Below are 5,882 nucleotides of genomic sequence, written 5' to 3'. Positions count from 1 at the left end.
AACAGAAACACACACCCGACAGAGGAAGATGGCAGTGTAGGCAGACACTGGGCTCACCGCGTCCTGCTGACCACTTAGATTCCACCCACATCTGCCTAAATAACCCAGAAAACCTCCAGAAGACTAGCAGAATGGACTCTCCAGAGCCAAGCGTAGAAGAGAGGCCCACGGAACAGGGTAGAAAGGACAGAGAGGTGGTGTGTGCTACACGGACTGGTGGGAGGGAGCCAGGGCGGTGGAAGGGCAGCCAGCTGACCCGGCAAGGCAGAGCCCCCGAGTCTGGCTTGCAAAAGTGAAGGGTCCAGATGGAGTGTGTTCTGATAGCCAGCAGGACTTAACATCTGGAATGTTATAAGTCAACAGCTCTGCTCAGATAGCAGGAGGGCTAGAGGACAATGGGAGGGAGAACTGTTGAGCCCAGGAGAACAGAGCTCAGCTTGGTGGGGAACAAAGGGACTTGCCAGTGCCATCTCCCTTGCCCATCCCCCAGCCAAAATCCCAAAGGGAACCAGTTCCCATCATGGATCGTGCTTGCACTGCACAAACACCCAATGCTATGCTTCTGTGGACCCATCCCTCTGATGGGTCAGCCTCCCTCCCAGTGCCACAGAGACCCTCTTGAACTGGACCACTGAAGGCAAAATGAGCTGTCTGTCCCTCCCACCCCTGTGCACCTTGTGGATCCACCCCGGCTAATATGCCAGATCCCATAGAAGTAGCAAGACAAGCCTGGCTGTGTGCAAGTAGCCCAGACAGGGGCCACACCACTCCACAGTGAGTACTTCCCCTGAGAGAGGGGAAGATAAGGTACACACCAGTCTGACTGTGGCCCCAGCTGTGGGCTGGGGGCAGACATCAGGTCTGACTGTGGCCACGCCCACCAACGCAAGTTACTCCAGACAGCACAGAGAAAGAGCCTTGCAGTTCCCTGCCACTCCAGGGACTATCCAAAATGATGAAATGGAAGAATTTTCTTCAAAAGAAACTCCAGGAAGTAGCCACACCTTACAAACTGATCAAAAACAATTTAAGCAATGTAACAGAAAATGAATTTAAAATAATAGTCATAAATTAATCACTGGGGTAAAAAAATGTATAGAGGACAGCAGAGAATCTATTACTACAGAGATCAAGGGACTAAGAAACAGTCAGGAGGAGCTAAAAATGCTATAAATGAGCTGCAAAATAAAATGGAGGCAACCAAACTTCGGATTGAAGAAGCAGAGGAGAGAATAGGTGAATTAGAAGCTAAAATTATGGAAAAGGAGGAAGCTGAGAAAAAGAGATAAAAAAAATCCAGGACTATGAGGGGAAAATTACAAAACTAAGTGACACAATTAAATGTAATAATATACGCATAATTGGGATTCCAGAGGAGGAAGAGAGAGGGAAAGGTGCTGAAGGTGTACTTGAAGAAATCATAGCTGAGAACTTCCCTGATCTGGGAAGGAAAAAGGCATTGAAATCCAAGAGGCACAGAGAATTCCCTTCAGACATGACTTGAATTGATCTTCTGCACAACATATAGTGAAACTAGCAAAATACAAGGATAAAGAGAGAATTCTGAAAGCAGCTAGGGATAAACATGCTCTAACATAAAGGGAGACCGATAAGACTCGTGACAGGTCTATTTACTGACACTTGGCAGGCCAGAAAGGAATGGCAGGAAATCTTCAATGTGATGAACAGAAAAAATATGCAGCTGAGAATCCTTCATCCAGTAAGTCTGTCATTTAGAATAGAAGGAGAGATAAAGTTCTTCCCCAAACAAAAACTGAATTAATTCATCACCATTAAACCAGCCCTACAAGAGATCCTAAGGGGGATTCTGTGAGACAAAGTACCAGAGACAACATTACAAGAATGAAACCTACAGACATCACAATGACTCTAAACCCATATCTTTCAATAATAACACTGAAAAAAATGGACTAAATGCCCCAACCAAATGACATAGGGTATCAGAATGGATAAAAAAACAAGACCAATCGATTTCCTATCTACAAGATTCATTTTAGACCTGAGAACACCTTCAGATTGAAAATGAGGGAATGGAGAACTATTTATCATGCTACTGGAAGTCAAAAGAAAGCTGGAGTAGCCATACTTATATTACACAAACTAGACTTTAAGTTAAAGGCTGTAACAAGAGACGAAGAAGGGCATTACATAATAATTACAGGGTCTATCCATCAGGAAGAGCTAACAATTATAAATGTCTACATGCCGAATATGGGAGCCCCCAAATATATAAAACAATTAATCACAAACATAAGCAAACTTATTGATAAGAATGTGGTAATTGCGGGGGAATTTAATACTCCACTTACAACAATGGATAGATCATCTAGACACAGGATCAATAAAGAAACAAGGGCCCTGAAGGATACATTGGATAGAATAGACTTGACAGATATTTTTTAGAACTCTGCATCCTGAAGCAACAAAATATACTTTCTTCTCGAGTGCACACGGAACATTCACCAAGACAGATCACATACTGGGTCACAAAAGAGCCCCTCATAAGTATAAAAGAATTGAGATCACAGCATGCATACTTTCAGACTACAATGCTATGAAGCTTGAAACCAACCACAGGAAAAAGTCTGGAAAACTTCCAACAGCATGGAGGTTAAAGAACACCCTACTAAAGAATGAGTGGGTCAACCAGGCAATTAGAGATGAAGGTAAGAAATATATGGAAACAAATGAAAATGAAAATACAACAATCCAAACGCTTTGGGATGCAGCAAAGGCAGTCCTGAGAGGAAAATACATTGCAATCCAGGCCTATCTCAAGAAACAAGAAAAATCCCAAATACAAAATCTAACAGCACACCTAAAGGAAATAGAAGCAGAAGAGAAAAGGCACCTCAAACCGAGCAGAAGAGAAATAATAAAGATCAGAGCAGAAATAAACAATATAGAATCTAAAAAAACTGAGAGCAGATCAATGAAACCAAGAGTTGTTTTTTTAAAAAAAAAATAAACAAAATTGATAAACCTCTAGCCAATCTTCTCAAAAAGAAAAGGGAGATAACCCAAATAGATAAAATCATGAATGAAAATGGAATTATTATAACCAATCCCTCAGAAATACAAGCAATTATCAAGGAAGAGTATGAAAAATTATATGCCAACAAACTGGACGACCTGGAAGAAATGAACAAATTCTTAAACACCCACACACTCCAAACTCAAACATGAAGAAATAGAAAGCTTAAATAGACATATAACCAGCGAAGAAATTGAATCAGTTATCAAAAATCTCCGAACAAATAAGAGTCCAGGACCAAATGGCTTCCCAGGGGAATTCAACCAGACATTTAAAGTAGGAATAATACCTATCCTTCTCAAGCTATTCCAAAAAATAGAAAGGGAATGAAAACTTCCAGACTCATTCTATGAAGCCAGCATTCCTTTGATTCCCAAACTAGACAGAGACCCAGTAAAAAAAGAGAACTACAGGCCAATATCGCTTATGAATATGGATGCAAAAATTCTCAATAAGATACTAGCAAATTGAATTCAACAGCATATAAAAAGAATTATTCACCATGATCAAGTGGGATTCAGTCCTGGCCTGCAGGGCTGGTTCAACATTCGCAAATCAATCAATGTGCTACATCACATTAATAAAAGAAAAGATAAGAACCATATGATCCTGTCAATTGATGCAGAAAAAGCATTTGACAAAATTCAGCATCCTTTCTTAATAAAAACCCACGACAAAGTCTGGATAGAAGGAACATACTTAAAGATCATAAAAGCCATTTATTGAAAAGCCCACAGCTAATAACATCCTCAATGGGGAAAAACTAAGGGCTTTCCCCCTGAGATCAGGAACACAACAGGGATGTCCACTCTCACCGCTGTTGCTTAACATAGTGTTGGAAGTTCTAGCATCAGCAATCAGACAACAAAAGGAAATCAAAGCATCAAAACTGGCAAAGATGAAGTTAAGCTTTCACTTTTTGCAGATGACATGATATTATACATGGAAAATCCAATAGACTCCACCAAAAGTCTGCTAGAACTGATACATGAATTCTGCAAAGTCGCAGGATACAAAATCAATGTACAGAAATCAGTTGCATTCTTATACACTAATAATAAAGCAACAGAAAGAAATAAAGAAACTGATTCCATTCACAATTGCATGAAGAAACGTAAAATACCTAGGAATAAACTAACCAAATATGTAAACGATCTGTATGCTGAAAACTATAGAAAGCTGGTGAAGGAAATTGAAGATAGAAAGAAATGGAACAACATTCCGTGCTCATGGATTGGAAGAATAAATATTGTTAAAATGTCAATACTACTCAAAGCTATCTACACACTCAATGCAATCGCAATCACAATTGCACCAGCATTCTTTTTGAAGCTAGAACAAGCAATCCTAAAATTTGTATGGAACAACAAAATGCCCTGTATAGCCAATGTAATTTTGAAGAAGAAGACCAGTGGGAGGCATCACAATCCCAGACATTAGCCTCTACTACAAAGCTGTAATCATCAAGACAGCATGGTATTGGCACAAAAACAGACACACAGACCAATGGAATAGAATAGAAACCCCAGAACTAGACCCACAAACGTATGGCCAACTAATCTTTGACAAAGCAGGAAAGAATATCCAATGGAAAAAAGACAGTCTCTTTAAAAAATGGTTCTGGGAGAACTGGGGCAGCAACGTGCAGAAGAATCAATCTAGACCACCTTCTTACACCATTCACAAAATAAACTCAAATGGATAAAGCACCTGAATGTGAGATAGGAAACCATCAAAACCCTAGAGGAGAAGGCAGGAAAAAACCTCTCTGACCTCAGCTGCAGCAATTTCTTACTTGACATATCTCCAAAGGCAAGGGAATTAAAAGCAGAAATTAGCTATTGGGACATCATGAAGGTAAAAAGCTTCTGCACTGCAAAAGAAACAATCTATAAAACTAAAAGGCAACTTATAGAAAGGGAAATGATATTTTCAAATGACATATCAGACAAAGGCCTAGTATCCAAAATCTATAAAGAAGTCACCAAACTCCACACTCAAAAAACAAATAATGCAATGAAGAAATGGGCAGAAAACATGAATAGACACTTCACTAAAGAAGACATCCATATGGCCAACTGGCACATGAAAAGATGCTCAACATCACTCCTCATCAGGGAAATACAAATCAAAACCACGCTCAGATACCACCTCACGCCAGCCAGACTGGCTAAAATGAACAAATCAGGAGACTATAGATTCTGATGAGGATGTGGAGAAAAGGGAACACCCTTGCACTGTTGGTGGGAATGCAAACTGGTGCAGCCCCTCTGGAAAACAGTGTGGAGGTTCCTCAAAAAATTAAAAATAGATCTACCCTATGACCCAGCAATAGCACTGATAGGAATGTACCCAAGGGTTATAGGAGTGCTGATGCAAAGGGGCACTTGGACCCCAATGTTTATAGCAGCACTTTCAACAATAGCCAAATTATGGAAAGATCCTAAATGTCTATAAACTGATGAATGGATAAAGAATTTGTGGTTTATATCCACAATGGAATACTACGTGGCAATGGGAAAGAATGAAACCTGGCCTTTTGTAGCAACGTGTATGGAACTGGAGAGTGTTATGCTAAGTGAAATAAGTCATACAGAGGAAGACAGATACCATATATTTTCGCTCTTATGTGGATTCTGAGAAACTCAACAGAAGACCATGGGGGAGGGGAAGAAAAAAAAGGTTAAGGAGGGAAGGAGGCAAACCATAAGAGACTCTTCAAAACTGAGAACAAACTTAGGGTAGATGGGGGGTGGGTGGGAGGGGAGGGTGGGCAATTGGTATTGAGGAGGGCACTGGTTGGGATGAGCACTGGGTGTTGTATGGA

Source organism: Panthera onca, chromosome X (assembly GCF_046562875.1).
Source record: "Panthera onca isolate mPanOnc1 chromosome X, mPanOnc1 haplotype 2, whole genome shotgun sequence".
NCBI classification, from domain to species: domain Eukaryota; kingdom Metazoa; phylum Chordata; class Mammalia; order Carnivora; family Felidae; genus Panthera; species Panthera onca.
This window is presented reverse-complemented; position numbering follows the sequence as displayed.